The sequence below is a fragment of the Podarcis melisellensis genome (assembly GCF_964234715.1).
Source record: "Podarcis melisellensis genome assembly, chromosome: 12".
Lineage (NCBI taxonomy): Eukaryota > Metazoa > Chordata > Lepidosauria > Squamata > Lacertidae > Podarcis > Podarcis melisellensis.
In genome coordinates this window covers 19898202-19917348 of record NC_138544.1, presented here as the reverse complement: position 1 = coordinate 19917348, position 19147 = coordinate 19898202, and the positions used below count along the sequence as shown (strand labels likewise).

Below are 19147 nucleotides of genomic sequence, written 5' to 3'. Positions count from 1 at the left end.
ACACAGTGTCTGATGTTGCCAGTCAGACACCTTTAAGTCCAAGTAAACGGTTTAAAAAGTGTGTTTAACACACCGTATATTATCACAGTCATTTCCTCTTCCTGGTATCGGTTCTGAACCCAACATGTCTGACTTTAAGACCATGCCTTGATCAGTGAAACCATCCCAATGACTACGGATGAAATTACAACATTTCCCTCCATAGAATTTATATACCACCAAAAGAACTGTTAGCAGTATCTTTGATTTTAATACACACCCACATACACATCCCTAAGGAAAGATGGAGAACGTTGAATGTTATCTTTGTGGGCTATTGGGAAACCCACACTGGAATTTGAGCATAAATATATCCAGTTAAAACGATAAACAAAGCTGCCCCACCAACATATCTTGGCATATATTTGCTTAACTCATCATGATCTGATCATCTAAATCATTGGTTCCCAATTAGGTAAGTATGTGGGCCTCCTGTTTTTACAAAAGCGAAGCCGTGGACCGCCTACTTTATAAAATTTTGATATCTCTATGGTAGTTTTTGTTATGTGGATTTCAGTCTACAAATCAAACTTATGCCCCTTTGATTCCAACATTCTATTAACTAGATGCAGGGCAACGGTTTCACTGCAAGATACTCAGAAAGGCACATCTCCCCTTCGGACTCCACCTCATTTAAGTCATTGTTTCATCGCAAGAAACTATAGTTTTTTGAGTTAGAGATTTCTTAGCATAGTATTGACAGCACCCACCGCAAGTGACATTACTCTGGGGAAAATCATAACAATTAAAGTGGTATAAAGCTGATATAAGTATAGTAACATCAATATATCCAAAGATATACCAGTGGGGCTTATTGCGAGCTCAAAATGATAGGCCTTATCAACATTGCAAGCATTATACCGTATTTACTTGAATCTAATGCTCACCATTTTGGGACAAATTAAGTTGCAAAAATTAAGGCACGCATTAGATTCAATGGCACATTTACATTCACCAGCAAATACTGTACTTTTTTTGGTTTCAAGGTTCTGAAAACTTAGGTGCGCATTAGATTCGATGCCACATTAGACTCAAGTCAATAAGGTATCAGTTTTATACCACTTTAACCCCAAGGAACCCTGAAAATGGTGGTTTGGTGAGCATGCTAAGATTCTTCTCAAAATTCCTAGCCGTTCTAAGTTTGCAGTGTAGGTATTCAGATGAAGGAAATGTTTGCTGCTAAAGCCAATGACATTTATACATTAAAGGGGTGGAAATTACACCCCACCTTTCCCTTCCGAAAGGAATTGTTCAAAGCGGTTAACATGGGAAAAACAAACAGAAAAATAAGCTGCCATTAAAACGATTAGCAAAAACAACTGAAAACAAAAGCAGCATCAAAAATGGTGCAGAGAGCCAAAGTTAGGACTAGATAAATTAGATTAAACTTAGCAACAACAGATAGAATCAAAGGTTTGCTTAAAGGGTAATGTCTTCAAACACCAGCTGAATACAACTAGAGGGGAAGATAATTGGGCAGAAGATTCCTAACCACTAGACTGGCTGGCTAGAGGGACCGGAGACTGTGCTGAGGTGCCTGCTCACCAGTGGAGAAGAGTTCCACCGGCAGAGTGAACACCTCCACAAAAAAGTTATGTAGGCTTAGCTCAAGAGCTACCTGTGCTTCCTGTTGACCAGAGCTGGTGTCAGACCCAGGAACGTGGTGTTCCATTGCTGGAGGTGGGACCGATGTAGCCTTCAATCTGCTGGTTCCGTGGTTTCATCATTCTCCCTGATCAGAGCTAGCATAATCCCGCCCCCCACTGAAACCAATGGTGAAAACCTGGAGGAAGGTAAGGTTCAGGAGTGAAGCAATGTGTCTCTCCACCTTCTGCCCTAGCTAGCACAAATACTGGGCTCATCTTATGTTCTTCTGCAACCAGGATGTTCAAAGTGGAGGAAGACCCACCGACTTGCACCAATCAGCCCCACTTAAGAATTTACTCTATGCTTTTGGAACACTGCCATGGGGGGCGGGGGGGAGGATTTTCGTACACCGCCACCAACGATGCCTCCAAAGGCAGTGGCATGTTCAGGAAGGATGAAGCAGCAAATTTTAAAGGCCAGGTGGATCCACACAGGAGAAACAGGAAGCCCTTCAGGACACCTGGTCCAAGCTGGTTCAGGCCTTAAGTAACCAGTGACGTACTGGCCAGGGAAGAAAGTGTCCTTGAGCCTGTCTCAAGTCCTTTCCCTCACCCCTGAATTACTCACCGGCTGCACAGCATATCTGAGAAAGGTGGGACTCAAAGTATCTGAGAAGGAGTGCCTTTTGAGAAGAGGCCCTTGCTTCTTAGAAAGCAAGCAGCAGCTAGACAGATCTTATCAGGAGAATGATTCATCGCAGATGGCCCAACTTCTGCAGCCACCAACAAGAAAAGCATCGGATGGCGACTGTCATGAACTTGGTATTGCTACAGCTTCTGTGCTATTTGTAATCAAGAGTCAGAACAAGTATGGGGAAACTGTGGCCCTCCAAACACTGCCACACTACAGGTCCCATCTTCCCTGAGCATTCTGTTGGGGCTGATGGAAGTTGAGGTTCCTCAGTCTCTGGTGGGACCATAGGTTACCCATCCTTGGGCAGGCTACTCCCAAACTGAATTAATTTTGGCCAGCAGCTATCTCTCCATCTAACCCAGGGTGGTCCAACCTTCCATACCAAGCAAGCCGCAATAGTACTTCGACACAGAACCTGTGGCCAGCCCACTGCCTTGTTGCATGGCGTGAGGTTGTGAGGCCCAAATTTAACACACACTGCCAGCCCTCGCTGACCTGCCAAGGAGCTAAGGATGTGCGAGGCTCTGTGGTGTTCATGTGTAAAAGCTTTCTGGGAAATGATATATAATGAGCTGGAAAAAATGTTTAAGATAGCTTTTGTTAAAAAACCAGAGGCTTTTCGGTTAGGCATTATAGGTGTGGAACTACCAGAAGAAAATAAACAACTGTTTATGTAGGCAACGACAGCAGCAAGGATGCTTCTTGCCCAGAGGTGGAAAGAAGAAAAAGTACAGACCGGAGAAGAGTGGCAGAACAAGGTGATGGAATATGCAGAAATGGCAAGACTGACGGGAAAGATCAGAAATCAGGAAGACCAAGTATTCTTAAAGGACTGGAACAACTTTCTAACATATTTGAGAGACCACTGTAAACAGCTGAAATCATTGGCAGGAATACGACACTTGTAAAGTAACATGGATTTTGGATACTATGATTATATAATAGATAGATTACAGTAAAAGATGCAGGAATAAAACTTAGAATTTGAACCCACAGAGGGAAGGAAGGAGATCTCAAGGTTCAAAAGAATCCTCTTTTTAATGTTTTCTCTTGAGACTGGAATATTTATTTCTTCCGTTTATATCCCATCTTTCCTCATAAGAGCACAAGGCAATGTGCAGTGTTCCCCCTCCCCTCTTATGTCCTAACAACAACCCTCCGAGGTAGTTTAGACTGAGAGAAAATGGCGGCGCCAACCTCACCCAATGAGCTTCATGACTGAAGCAGTTGCCTACCTCCCACCCCAGGTCTTCAAACTACAGTGCCATACTGGTTCTTTATTACTATGTTGGCTATCCTGGGTTGAAGGAAGTGGGGGGGAATAAATGTAACGGATTATTTTATTGATATTCATAAGCTGCCCCCCCCCGGGGGGGGTTCCTTGTCGAAAAGTGAGATATAAACATTCATAACTAATAATAAATAAACTGTGAACATTTCTGAGTCTGCTTTTCCCTAAGACGCACTTTTTAAACTGAAGGGTTTTTTCTGTTTTTGTCTTGTATTTTTATGCTGCGAACTGCTATCAGATCTATGGATGAAGGGTGCTAAAGAAATATAATAAATAAAAATAAATAAATATTACTAATAATAGATTTGGGTTTCCCCCTACTCTTTTTTTAAAACTTTAATTAGCGCAAACTTTTTTTTTTTAAAGTACAGCGTTTCTCCTTGTTTATTTGGCACTGCTGCAGAAATAAATCTTGCAAAGGGATGCCTTTTCCAAAGGAGGCAATTCTGAAGCGCTGCAACTGACAAGCACGCAAAAGGGGAAAGGGAGCCACCCACCTTCCGCAGGGAGGCGTCTCTCCCGCACCCACCACCCCGAAGCCGCCCGGCAGGCAGGCAGGCAGGCAGGCGGCAGCGCAGCCGGGGTCCCCGCACTCCAGCCCGCGTCTCCGCGCGCCTCTCCCGCCAGGATCCGCGCTCACACAACTTACTCATCATGGAAACTTCCACCCGCTCCGTGCATCGCGCCCGCACCAACTATGCCAGAGACCTTTCTTTTAAAAAACACAGATTTTTGTCAACAACTGAGCATACGCCGCGCGGAGCCATCAAGCCCTTAATAATAATAATAAAACGAGGAGGAGGGAGGGAAATGTATTTTTAATTGCAAAAAATAAATAATCCAAAAGCCCTGTGATGAAATATTCTGCTCCATCCAACGAACGCCAGTCTGGAAAACCCCGTTCGGCTGCTTGAACGGGGGGGGGGGGGAGGTCGGATTTAAACGCAGACACATATACATATATATATATATATATGTGTGTACACACACATTCTGCAGCTAGCCCCCCCCCCAATCTTTCCAATGATAAAAACTAAAATGCAGAGAGATCGAGGCTCCCCTTCCTCGGTAAACAATCGCAAGGCGTTGCGTGGGAAGCGCGACCGCGGAAAACCTTCGGGGAAAGGGGGGAAAAAAGACAACAGCACAACCCACCCGGGAGAGAGCGATGCGCTTCAGACGATCGAAGCCAAGCGGGTGCTAAAAATACCCAACATCTGGCAGCGCGGCCAAGTCCAGCTGTGAACTCCTGCCCCAGAAGTCCGGGTCAGGAGGGGATCCGTCGCGTGGATCCCCCCCCCCACTCCTCCTCAAACAACAACTCCGGATTGCCTTGCTAAAAGAAAAAGGGGGGGAAGCCCCGGCACTCACTCACCGCGAGCAAATCCGCCGCGGGTCTCCTCTCGCCTGCGCGTCCTGCCCCGGCTGGGGCTCCTGCCCGTCCAGGGCGCGCTGCTGCTGACGCCGCCGATGGGGGAAGTCCTGCCGCCTCCTCGGCCCTGGGCTCCTTCTCCTTCTCCTTCGCCTTCTTCTTCTCCCCACCTGAGTCCGCCCCAGCCCCACTGCCTTCCCCAGCCGGTTTGTCTGTCTCGGCGCTGGTGACCTGGTTTCCCCCTCTCTCCACGCGCCCCACCGGGAGCCGGAGGCGCGGCGGCGGCGGCGGCGAGGAGGAGGAGGACTCAGCTCCCGTCCGCCCGCCCCGCGATCGCCTCGCCGGGGGTGGGGAGGCAGGCGACGCCCGCGCGCAACGGGGGGAAACGGGCGCAGCCAGCCAGGCGCGCAGGGCGCAGCCAGCCAAGCGCGCGTCACGCGTGGATCTGCCCCTGGGGACGCGCAGCAGGCCAGCCCGCGGGGAAACCGGCCTCTTGGGCTAAGCCAGAGCTGCCCACCTTTAGGAGCGGGGAGAATCGGCACCCCCGGGGGTCATCTAGACCTACCCCCGGTGGCTTATCCAATAGGAAACGGGCGGCTTTAATTGCTGCGCCCGGAGCACCGGCGAGGGTCCGGCTGCCCTCACTCCTCTGGGGCTGTGTGCTTCGTATCTGCCCCCCTGGCTGGCAAAGGAAGGCGGGGGGAGATGGCTTTCCCAAGGAAGGAAGCCGGCCCAGGAATCCTGGAGGGATCCTGGGCTTGAGATCTCCCCACCACCACCACCCAGTGCCAGACTGGACCAAGGCGAGGCTTCCCATGTGGCGCTGCTGGCGCAGCACTTCCGCAACTCTCCCAAGGGAACCTGGGCCGCTCTCCAGAGGGAAGGTTTATACTGTATTGCGCTTTAAAAAAAATTATTGAATGCAATAAGACGAATCTCCCACGCACGCCCCGGGAAATTTGGGAAGGGTGGGGCAGGGTGGGGCAAGAGCTTAGATGCAGGTCCTTATCTATTTCTTATTATGGGATTTTTAGCAAACGACAAAAAATAATCTGCCGGCAAAGTAGATCGCACCTATGACATAAGCGGCTCCCAGAAATTTCGCAGGAAACCAGTTTTTATAAAGATGAAGGGAGCACAATCTGCACAGACACCCATATATGCTAATTTTACGTTCTTCGGCTTTGTCAGAGAGATTTTTTATTTTTAACTGATTTTATAAATCAAGGAACATTTTAAACGCACTGGAAAACTGCAGTAATTTAGCAATTATTTCTTTCAATGGTTAAAAAGCAGTTCAGGTTTAGAACTGAGTTTTAAAAATACTTTCCAGTTTAAAAGTGATTCTGAGCTTTTCCTTGGTGTTGCAGATTTTTAAATAAACAAACAAACAAACTACCAGCTGAAATCACAGCTAAATTGCTCTGGTCCTGATTTCCTAAATATTCTGTGATAGTTGACAACACCCTTCACCATTCTGGTGCCCTCCAGCTGCTCCAACTCCCATCAGTCCCTATCAAGCACAGCTGATGGGAGTTGTATTCCAGCAACATCTGAAGAGCACCAGGTGTGCCAAGCCCAGCTTACAGGTAGCTTTATAAGTTGGCGTTACTGCCTTTCTTATTTGAAACAGGTAGCAATGCCAAATACAAATGACAGGCTACCTCTCCAGTTTTTGCTTTAATGAAAATAATTATGTTGCTAATTAAAAGATGCCCGCAAGGTAACATTCCCAGCTGTGTCCAGGATGTCACAAAGCACAGGGCCTTAGACTTGCAACTGATTTACTTTCTCTTCTTCTTTTTGTATTTTTAAGAGTTAAGCGAGTTTACTTTACCTCTCTCTGTGTTGAGGACTTCAGTACCTAAGAGATGACTCATATACGGCCTGAAATGTCTGTTATAAAAGTGTCAGCGAACTTGTGCATTCTCCCCCATTATAGATCTACATAATATTTAATATGACCTAGACCTCCAAACGCCAACACAACTGAGGTCCGCTTTACATTAAGGCAGCAGTGTACATGCCTCCATATTTTGGAATAACCCGGATGGACTATCTTGCACATAAGCATCATAGCTGTCAACTTTTCCCTTTTCTTGCGAGGAATCCTATTCAGAATAAGGGAATTTCCCTTATAAAGGGGAAAAGTTGACAGCTATGATAAGCATGTGTAAGTAAAGGTAAAGCCTGACACCTGACAGTTAAGTCCAGTCGCAAACCATGCGTAAGTAAAGGTAAAGGGACACCTGATCCTTAGGTCCAGTCGTGACCGACTCGGGTTGCGGCGCTCATATCACTTTATTGGCCGAGGGAGCCAGCATACAGCTTCCATGTGGCCAGCATGACTAAGCCACTTCTGGCGAACCAGAGCAGCTCACAGAAATGCCGTTTACCTTCCCACTGGAGCGGTACCTCTTTATCTACTTGCACTTTGACGTGCTTTCGAACTGCTAGGTTGGCAGGAGCTGGGACCAAGTAACAGGAGCTCACCCCATCACAGGGATTCAAACCGCCGACCTTCCGATCGGCAAGCCCAAGAGGCTTGGTGGTTTAGACCACAGCGCCACCCATGTCCCTTTTGAGCATGTGTAGGACTGGGCTATAAGGCAGGAATCTGCGCACAGGTCTGAAGCCTGCCTCTGTGGAAGGTAATCTGAGCCTGCCTTTATCTTTTGCAAACCTACAGTCTGCCTTAAACTTTGTCTTCGTTGTTAGTTAATAACGTTAATTTTTTTCCACAACTTCTTTGGCTGGAGTGCAACATTTCCATGTATCCCATGTATAAGCTACATGCCCAGGTCACAAGCACTTCCTCTCATGCCCTGAATTAACCAACTGGAAATAAGTGGCAGGTGTAATTCACTGCCGTGTCAGAAAACAAAACAGGGCAAGTATACATGCAAATGGCGCAGCTGTTAGGATGATTATCAGAAGCAGGGATCTATACACATAAAAAGCTCAATCCCATACAGTGGTACCTCGAGCTACATACGCTTCAGGTTACATACGCTTCAGGTTACATACTCCGCTAACCCAGAAATAGTACCTCGAGTTAAGAACTTTGCTTCAGGATGAGAACAGAAATCGTGCAGCAGTGGCAGCAGGAGGCCCCATTAGCTAAAGTGGTGCTTCAGGTTAAGAACAGTTTCAGGTTAAGAACAGACCTCCGGAATGAATTAAGTACTTAACTTGAGGTACCACTGTATTTGGGGGCTACTTTTTTGGGGAAGCTACTATTTGGGATGCAGGTGGCGCTGTGGTCTAAACCACTGAGCCTAGGGCTTGCTGATGGGAAGGTTGGCGGTTCGAATCCCCACAAAGGGGTGAGCTCCTGTTGCTCGGTCCCTGCTCCTGCCAATCTAGCAGTTTGAAAGCACGTCAGAGTGCAAGTAGATAAATAGGTACCACTCCGGCGGGAAGGTAAACGGCATTTCTGTGCACTGCTCTGGTTTCACCAGAAGCAGCTTAGTCATGCTGGCCACATGACCCGGAAAAACGGTCTGCGGACAAACATGGGCTCCCTTGGCCAGTAAAGCAAGATGAGTGCCACAACCCCAGAGTGGTTTGCGACTGGACTTAACTGTCAGGGGTCCTTCACCTTTACTTTTCCAGATAGCTTGATGGTTACAGGGGGGTTAGTAAGCCAACCATATGAATGACCAATGGTGACAAAATTTCTGTGGAAGAAAGAACCAGATAATGCAAAATTCCTGGCAAGAGAAATTGATGAAATATGCTGAGATGGCGAAATTAACCGGGAAAACTTGGAACCAGCAGGACCAGACTTTCCTAAAGGAATGGAAGAAGCTTTCGACGTATTTGGAAAGCAACTGTAACCAAATGACATCACTTGTAGGATTAAAAGAAGTTTTGGAAGGGGTAATATATAAATTATTGTGAAAATAATTAAGAATATGTATGAAGATTTGAAATTATAGGAATAACTGTAGTAACAAAAAGCATAATTAGAAAGGATTTTAGAAAACCATCAGTTGAGGTTGAAGGAAGTATTAGGCTGCGATAGCCAAAGACATTGAAACGATATTTAAAAGGATGATATGCTGGAAAATATGTGTAAAAACCAATAAAAAATATTTATTAAAAAAAAAAAGAATTCAAAATTCTGCCAGCAACCCTCCAGTGTCCTTTTCTGGCTGAGAACATACATTTTGTCTTCCCTATTATACTTCCTGACATAGGAATTACCGTACTTGCATGCCGCTGATAATGTAGTGATGGCCAAAGCATACGCAGTGATTGTTTCATTTAAGGCTCAATCTCTACATTTTTGTTTTCCAAGGGAGGCTGGTCTACTGGGACATTGCCCTACTAAATTAAATGTCAAGCATTGATAACAACAACAACAACAACCCCCAAAATCTCAAAGCCACACTCGTTCCTGTCGTGTTGACATTCATCTCTTTCCCTTTGAGTTTAGAGTCAATCACAGTCAGAAGAGCATGAGATTCTTAATCCCAGGGTTGTGGGTTCAAGTCTCACGTTGGGCAAAAGGGGTTGGCCTTGGTGTCCCTTGTTGTCCCTTCCGACACTACCACTCTATGATTTGCTGTTATTCTTATTCTCTGGCCACTCAAGCTCTCTACACCAGTTCAGCCACTCCCAATCCAAAAGCACTGCTACAGCCAAGAGGTCCTGCCCATCTGCTTCCCTGAAGAAAAAAACATGCGATAAATGTATATGTAACTAGAGCTGCAGGCTCCTTATCCCTAGTTTTGCAGGTTCCCCCAGCCTCCTGGCAATCCAGCCACAGAATATAACATTCGTAGGGCTGCTGCTACATGGGCATAGCTGGAGGGTGCAGGGGGACAACTGCCCCCCCATTAAGTAAGTAAGTAAGTAAATATACTTAACTAACTGACCAATTGCGTCACAGATAACTCAGTTCTGCCCCACTAACATAAAGCCTCCCCCCTCTAAAATGAAGCCCATGTTCTGCCATGGCAGACCCATTAGCCTGGTAATCTGTTCTGGACATGCTCAGAGCTGTTTCCTTGAAGGCCACACCACCACACAGCTCGTAGCACTTTGAGGGAATTGTGGAGGTTTGCTATTCCTGTTTATCTTTAGGTTAAAAAAATGGTTTCTGTATGTGTGTTTGACAGGCCACTGTGAGGACGGAATGATGGACCTTTGACCTGATCAAAGTGGGACTCCTATGTTCTTATGCAAACCGTTTGGCGCAACTGCAGAACTGGATTGTCAACCGGTTGCTGCAGTTAGCTCAATACTGACTGTAAGATCTGCTGTTTGCACAAAGGATACCTGTTATGGAATCATCTTATTAAGTATCAACAGAGGTTCCTCATTCGGGAGGCAGGAGCACTCTGTGTATGCTCATGCCACTGATTTCTGAGGTCCTAGTTCCTAACCATGCCTCCCCTGCACAAGTCAGAGGGTGCTGAGGTTGGGAAGAAGGAGTTCGTTGTACTAATAGTCTACTCTTTGATCTGGTAGAATATTTCCTGCATTATTTTCCTTCTCAGTTAGTCAAATTGTCTTTACACTTTTTAAAAATAAAGCTCATCAGAGGATCTGGAGACCTCATTTAAAATTCCTCCACTGTGTCGCTGGTGCTGTGCATTACTCGTATACTTTCAACCAAAGGAGCAGCCAGTTAGCCTTGACTTACAAGCAGAAAGAAACAATAGGCAAGCAGCACTTTAAAAGGCTAACAAACATATCTATCTACAGTGGTACCTCAGGTTACAGACGCTTCAGGTTACAGACTCAGCTAACCCAGAAATAGTACCTCGGGTTAAGAACTTTACCTCAGGATGAGAACAGAAATCATGCTCTGGCAGTGCGGCGGCAGCGGGAGGCTCCATTACCTAAAGTGGTACCTCAGGTTAAGAACAGTTTCAGGTTAAGAACGGACCTCCAGAACGAATTAAGTTCTTAACCCGAGGTACCACTGTGTCTGTCTGTCTGTCTGTCTGTCTGTCTGTCTGTCTGTCTGTCTATCAGGTGCTGCAGTGTTTTCACTAACATTACACCATGGTCTTCTTTACAGGGTTGTCGTGAGGATAAAGACTATAACATACTCAGGCAAACTTAAAATGCTATTACAAAAGTAGGATGGTGCAGAGCATAGTTCAGGTGAGAATTCAGTGCGCAGAGCCTATGCAGTAGCCTATGGCAGACTTGGGGCTTTAAAATTTCAGTGGTCCCCTGGGCCAGGCCAAAATTTGGCACCCAAAGTTCTTTGCTTTGTGCCCTTGTACAAGTAAAAGAAACAAACTAAATTATACTACTCTCTAGGGCAGCCTTTCTCAACCTGTGGGTCCACAGATGTTGTTGAACTACAACTCCTATCACCCCTTGCTAGCAAGGCCAGAGCTCAGGGACAATGGGAGTTGTAGTCCAACAACATATGGGGACCCACAGGTTGAGAACCGCTGCTCTAGGGCATCTGAGTTTTTCCAGTGCAAACTGAATCTCCCCCCCCCCCCCAATGCTTTTCCAATTCAATTTTTTCTGCAAAACCCAAATCACTGCTCCAGGGGCATGTGTGGTGAATTCCTGGGACATGTATCCAGGAAGAAAAACACCCTGTCCAGACTTCCATGCTTATGAAGTACACACTTTTCAAATGGGGAGATGATAATGTATGCTGGGAAACGTAAATGTGTGGAGCATCCACAAGCCTTCATTAAACCCATTAAACACAAATGAATTTAAAGGACTCTCAACAAGACGTGAAATACAACAGGACATTTTGCTTCCCTATCGACCCGTCGGAAATAATCTCTAACTCAAACGTCATTTACATCCAAATTCTTTTCCCCCTGGAAGGAAGATAATGGGTGCTAATGTGTTTTCTCAGTGAAGAAGCAAAGTAGGATGTTTCGGGCTCAAGACAAGATTAAGTATATGTAAAGGATGAATAGTTTGGAGGAGATCGTAATATTAGCGCAACAGTTGTGAAAGAATGGTTGTTGTTATTTTCCAAATACAGTGGTACCTCAGGTTACATACGCTTCAGGTTACATACGCTTCAGGTTACAGAGTCCGCTAACCCAGAAATAGTGCTTCAGGTTAAGAACTTTGCTTCAGAATGAGAACAGCAGCGGGAGGCCCCATTAGCTAAAGTGGTGCTTCAGGTTAAGAACAGTTTCAGGTTAAGTACGGACCTCCGGAATGAATTAAGTACTTAACCTGAGGTGCCACTGTACCCTGCCCGTCATTACGCCATTTATCACAACATGGTGTTGGATCCATTTAACACCAAGACAACTGCTCTTCTCCTCAATGGGACAAATTAGTCATGAGTCAACTCGTCCCCCTTATTTCAATTGGAACCAAGGGCAGCTAAATTGAGGTGCCTCCATCCTCTCACTATTTTCCAGGAGTAAGGCTACCAGACACCCCTGTTTCCCGAGGACAGCCCCCGGATTTGCGAATAAGTCCCCGGACAAATTCCATCCCTGGAATGTCCCCGGATTTCATCTAATGTCCCCGGGAAAAGCAGCAGCAGTCTCAGCAGCCTGGAGCAGTTGGCTCTGGCTGGCTTCAGAAGCTGCTCGGAAGTCCCCATATGATGGTGGTGCAGGGGCTCTAAGATGCAGCTTCCGGGCTGCCTCCACCTTCCCTGACCCCAGCAACTAAGCTGTGAAGGGAGGCTTCATGCTGCCTATCGGAGCTTGCATGCAAGCAGGAGGGGGCAGGGATCTCTCAGTTAGGCAATGGGAAGCTTCCCTTCCCAGCTGAGAGATCCCTGCCCCCTCCTGCTTGCACACAAGTAGGAATGGGATTGGGGCTGCTCCGATGGGAAGGGAGGCATCACGCTGCCCAAGCCTCTTGGCCCTCCTTCTCCGCCTTCCATGCCTAACCCACCACACACCACTTCCCCACCACCACCACCAAAGAATCAACAACTCAGGGGCTGCCCAGGCTCATGGAGAAAGGAGATAGAAGTCTCAGAGGAAGGGGAAACAAATAAATAAATAAATACTACATGTTTGGGACGTTGATGCTGCAGCGGTGGCAGCCCCTCTGCCCTGCCATCGCTGCAGCATCAACGTCCCAAACATGTAGTATTTATTTATTTATTTCTAGTGTCCCCGGATTCATTGAAAAAAAAACCGGTGACCTTAGATTAAAGCACATATGGGAACTTCAGGTTTGCGCAACTGAAGTGGATTAAAGTGCTCTGTCGCCCTAAGCACAAGAAATCCACTTTTTAAAAAAATTTACAAAAAAACCCACCCAGACATCTTGCAGTTTGGGAAAAGCATTTAAAAGTGTGGGATAAAATAGGGATTAATGGGAAGATGTGTAAACACCCTGCAAGCAAATCAGGATGAATGCTCATTGTCATCTAGCTGCCCTGCAAACAGATGAGAACAAATGCTCAATAAAGAACGGGCATCATCCTGCTACTACATCAGCTTTGCGCAAACAAATCAGGATGAAAGCTCCATAAACAGGTCATATGGAGGTGCCCTTGGGTCAGAATCCAAAAGAATAATTAAAAGCTTGTGAAATGTCAAAATACTAGTAATCTCATAAAGCCACTTATTCACTAATCCAACAATTGCCTAAAATACAAGGTACACATCTCAATATTGCTGCAGCATGGTTGCTGACAGAATGAGGCCTTGTCAGCATATAAAAGTAAAAGGTAAAGGACTCCTGGATGGTTACATCCATTACATCCATCAAAGGCGACTATGGGGTGTGGCGTTCATCTCGCTTTCAGGCTGAGAGAGCCAGCGTTTGTCCACAGACAGCTTTCCGGGTCATGTGGCCAGCAGGACTAAACCTCTTCTGGTGCAACGGGACACTGTGACGGAAACCAGAGACTAGGGGCTATTTACTTTCCTGCCACAGCGGTGCCTATTTATCTACTTGCACTATCGTGCTTTCAAACTGCTAGGTTGGCAGAAGCTGGGATGGAGCAACAGGAGCTCACTTCGTTGCGGGGATTCGAACCGCCGACCTTCTGATAGGCAGGCCCAAGGGGCTCCGTGGTTTAGACCACAGCATGTGCAGTGGTCTGTGCTGGTTGCCGATCTGCTACCAGATCAACCAGGATGTTACTATGAGTATATAAAGCTCTTAACAACTTGGGACCAGTTTACCTACGAGATCACCTTACCACGCATATGTCCACTCAACCACTTCAATCGGCAAAATTGGCACTTTTACAAGTGTCACGTACAATTTCCCTCAACTGTGCCAATTAAATTAGAACATCCCGTTTTGGGGGGGCATGCTCTCATTTGACACAAGGGAGCATGGCACCCCAAAACACACAGGAACATGGCCCCAGAAGATGAGTGTCACAGTTTTCCGTTGCAAGATGTTGCTTATACTACCCACACTGCATCTGAAAGCATCGTTTAGTGTGGCAGCACCAAACTTTGGAACTCCCTGCCAATTGATCTCATACATTTGCCTTCACTGTATTCCTTTTGGCACCTGCTGAAGTCATTCTTATTTAGACAAGTCTATCCAGATGATCTGAAAGTTTAGTCGTAGGAGAAAGTTTGTAGGAGTTTGTAGTCTGTTTTATTGCAGCTTTATCCTGTATGTTTATATTTGCAGTTGTAATTGCTTTAATGATAATTTTATCAGTCTATCAGGACTATCATTTTCAAGGTAAATACGATGAAAAATAATAATTTCATTTTGCAAATCACATTACAGTATATATACAAAATGCTTTTTAAATCCTATCCCATCCCATTCATTCTCACATAAGCTTTGAAAAGTAGGTCTCTGTTATTCCCATTTCACAGATGGGGAGACCTTCTCATAGCCAAGCATTTGTGGGACTGCAGCTACTTTCATTAAGTAGTAGGTAGTGTCCAAAGTTACGCAGGGCAGAACTTCATAAAAGTTGGTTTTGGCTTATTCCCCTTTACAGCGGTATCTCGGAAGTTGAAAGGAATCCTTTCCGGAAGTCCGTTCTACTTCCAAAACATTGGGAAACCAAGGCGTGGTTTCCGAGTGGCTGCAGGAAGCTCCTGTAGCCAACCGGAAGCCGCAGAAGGCGTGTCACCATTCAGGTTCCAAATAACATTCGCAAACCAGAACACTCACTTTCAGGTTTGCGGCGTTCGCAAGGCATTCGTGAACCAAGGTACGACTGTATCTTTACAATCTGATATGTTCCTGAATATATGATCTGGAAGGTTGGAGAACCCTCCAGAACAACGTGGGAAGCGCCGCTGGAATCTGCAGGCAGGATTGGGAAGTGGCAAAAATTGCCTCCTAGCCCATAGGAATACCCGATTTGCATCACTTCCATGAATGGAAGGAGCCCTTACATTCACATAACAGCATGTCTGGACCCAACCCATTGATTCAAGACAGGCTGGAGGAGTATAAAAAATGGCACAATATAGCCTTCATAAAGGTGAAATATTAGCTAAGAGGTTTGGACACCTGCTAGGTATAAAAACAATGACTAATCTAAAAAAAAAAAACTGCAGGAATATTAAGAGGCACTTGCAATTTCATATCATTTAATGTTGATGATTGAATTAAAATATAAATTGAGTCTCTCTCTCTCTCTCTCCTTCTGCCAAGAATGAGTCACATACAAACATAATGAAACCAGAAATGGAAAGAACTCTCCTACAATGTGAATGTGGGCGAGCTTTTCAAAAAACTTCTAATGAACATATTTTTTAAAATGTCTACACTAGCTGGCAAGATCAATATGAAGCAAACCGCATGATTTGTTTTTGTGCCTTCGCCATAAGCAGGAGAGCAAGTCCTATAAATCAATGCTGACATTAATTTTTTAAACACCTTTATTCCTATATGACTACATCAAAGAAAATGAAGGGGGGAAAAAAATCCCAAACATTAAGTGACTCACAGTTACAAAAGGAAGGCAATAGTGAGTTAATCCCTTCACGTAGGATTAGCTAAGGGCAACCAGCTACCATTGTCCTTAAATAACCCTGTCATTTTCGGGGTTGCTGAATAGTGACTACAGCACGCTGACATGATAAATATACACTATTTTGAAATTATCAAAAAGCAGACATGTGGGGATGTGTCATGAACAGAGAAATCATGCCCGGGTGCCTTGTTTTCATTGTGTTAAGTAACACTCCAGTAAGGTTCACCCCTAGTGATGTCAGTTACTTCTACCCTGGTACAGTAATGCCATTATAGAGCTGCAGCAAACTATTACAGCCTTCAGTTTCAGAAGCAGACAAATTAGCAACTGCCCATTTTCGGAACCTGCAACAGCTTTAAGGCACATGACTCCTGTTTTCCCAACAACAACTAACGAGCACGAGATTAGCAAAACCAACTTTACCAGATTATCTCCACCAGCTCCTTTGCATTCTTCCCTGCCTTTGCTTGAGGCGGTACAGCTGGGTCACACACAGGTGATAGTGGAAAGGTTTCTAGGTAAAGTCCCAGCCTGGCCAATTAGGACTCCTGACCATTAGGTCCAGTCGTGACCGACTCTGGGGTTGCGGCGCTCATCTCGCTTTATTGGCCGAGGGCGCCGGCGTCCAGCTTCCGGGTCATGTGGCCAGCATGACTAAGCCACTTCTGGTGAACCAGGGCAGCGCATGGAAACGCCGTTTACCTTCCCGCTGGAGCGGTACCTATTTATCTACTTGCACTCATGTGGCCAGCAGGACTAAACCTCTTCTGGTGCAACGGGACACCATGATGGAAACTAGAGACTTGGGGCTGTTTACTGTCCTGCCTATTTATCTACTTGCACTATCGTGCTTTTGAACTGCTAGGTTGGCAGGAGCAGGGACCGAGGAACGGGAGCTCACCCCGTCGCGGGGATTCGAACAGCCAACCTTCTGATCAGCAAGCCCTAGGCTCTGTGGTTTAACCCACAGCGCCAATTAGCCCCTGAGTAATCATCTGCTCCATGGTGAGTATTGGGGAAAACCATGTGCACATGAGGAGCACTGTTTCATTCCTCAAAATCCCACTGATAAGCATGTCCTGTTGGCTTCAGTATCACATCACAGGATTAAGATATCTGACATTTCCCTACCGATCAAGAGGGAAATCCTATCGGTCCACAATCCATATCAGAAGCAGTGCTGGATTAAACCCTGTGGAGGCTCCTAAGGGCCCACCACTCTAGTTGGGATAACATTGAACTAAGAAAGCTTGGTTGTAATTTTCTTTCAAGATCAAATCAATATTATATTGATCTGTTGTCGTGGGGACCATAGGCTGGTGCCTGCTGTGGCTATTTGGTAATCCAGCGCCAATCAGAAGTACAGAAGGATGCTGTGTTGAGATACAGTGTTTGCATCAAAGCCCATGTCTCTTTGGAAAAGTAGTGCTAGCACAACTGAAACTCAAAATCAGTTGGTTCTTAAAGCCAGAATGGGTACGTAGCCCAGTTCTCTATCTAACAAACTTGAATAATTTTTGCAATTCAAACCAGGATTTATTACAAATTAATTTCTGGTTTCTGTGCATGCATGTTCTGCATAACTAAGCATCAAACACCTCCGTCTTTAGCACATGCTGAAATGTTGATAACTGTAACCCCTGACTTGCTGAAGAAAGTGTAAACACAGTGATTTTGCAACTCGTTTTAGGTGCTACATTCCACCCCCACCCCCCAGAACAAGCGGCCATAGTTAAACCTTGTTGCTCTTCCTTTACCCTCCTGCCCTACCTGAGAACTTGGCTGGCATACAGCTGTTGCTTGGCATATGACTAGTTACAGGTAGGTAGCCGTGTTGGTCTGCTGTAGTCTAAACAAAATAAAAAAATTCCTTCCAGTAGCACCTTAGAGACCAACTAAGTTTGCATGCACACGAAAGTTCATACCAATAACAAACTTAGCTGGTCTCTAAGGTGCTACTGGAAGGAATTTTTTTAATTTTGTTTCGCTTGGCATATGAGATTATCACTTGAGTTAATGTAATATCTGTAAGGTAAAGGTAAAGGGACCCCTGACTGTTAAGTCCAGTTGCGAATGACTCTGGGGTTGCGGCGCTCATCTCGCTTTACTGGTTGAGGGAGCCGGTGTTTGTCCACATACAGTTTTTCCGGGTCATGTGGCCAGCATGACTAAGCCGCTTCTGACAAACCAGAGCAGCGCACGGAAATGCTGTTTACCTTCCTGCCGGAGCGGTACCTATTTATCTACTTGCACTTTGACGTGCTTTCGAACTGCTAGGTTGGCAGGAGCAGGGACCAAGCAACGGGAGCACACCCCGTCGCGGGGATTCGAACCATCAACCTTCCGATCAGCAAGCCCAAGGCTCAGTGCATCCCTAACATCTGTACTGATACCTGAATAAGTAGGTGATGCCAACTCCAGTGGCATCCTGGAGCTAACTAAAGCTACATTTAGCCATGGCTCACACTGCAAAGTGTATAGGTATAAATTCATGTTTGCTGCCAAATATTCTAACAACATATTCATTTTAACTTATTACTAATATAATGCTTCAGCACAACATAGCTAATTTTTCACCGCAATATTCTGCTCTTTGGAAGATAAAACATATCATGGGCATCCCCTGCTATTCCAATATCTTACTGGTATTCTTTCAAGCTTTTATTCTTGCTATGACATATTTTGTGCATCAAATTATTAGAGGTGCTGAGCAAACTAAAAATAGAATATACCACACTGTTTTCATTTGTAATACTTTCTTTACCATGGCATATCAGATTCTTTCGTTTTCCAAAAGAGGAACAAGAAGTGCATGTAAGCATGAACGCCAAAATAAAGCAAAAATGGAGGGGGGAAGCCAAGGAGGAAAAATGGGAAGCTTCTTGCTACTGCACAGTGCATATCGCCTGAACAAAAATCTTATTTTCCTTTGCATGCAAAAGCTCAGGAGAGACCTTGCATGGATGCACATAGCAAGGAGAAAATGTCCTCCTGAAACCAGAAGGGTCTAAAAATCTGAAGCAGGAAAAATAGCAGAGCATATTCACTTTTCAACCTATTGGTTTTAAAAGTGCAACTATTCTCAAAGAATATGATAAGTTTGCAATCTCCATATGCATTGTTGCAGACTCAGAGATTACAGCCAACCTATTTATTGCAATGATTTCCATAGAAAAATTATGCGGTTTAAGACAGCCTAGCTAATGACTGTTTAGGAAGCATTCTCACTTCCCAGGCCCATTCAGCTCTGCTGCTGCTCCACCTCTTCCTCTATCTATCACGATCT

General features: G+C 45.5%; 1 protein-coding gene across 5 annotated transcripts in view; it reads right to left on the bottom strand.

The window, feature by feature from the left end:
* THRB (thyroid hormone receptor beta) overlaps positions 1–19147 on the bottom strand; it is a 188098-nt gene that overhangs the window by 156370 nt on the left and 12581 nt on the right. For 2 of the 5 annotated variants that reach the window (XR_014162000.1, XM_081883408.1), the window contains exon 1: positions 4986–5293. The exons of 1 other annotated variant lie outside the window; for it this stretch is intronic. The gene's annotated coding sequence lies outside the window, so the exon portion shown is untranslated. Of the gene's footprint in view, positions 1–4985; positions 5298–19147 lie in introns of those variants that run through there. 2 more of the 5 variants (XM_081883412.1, XM_081883411.1) reach the window with 2 other exon arrangements.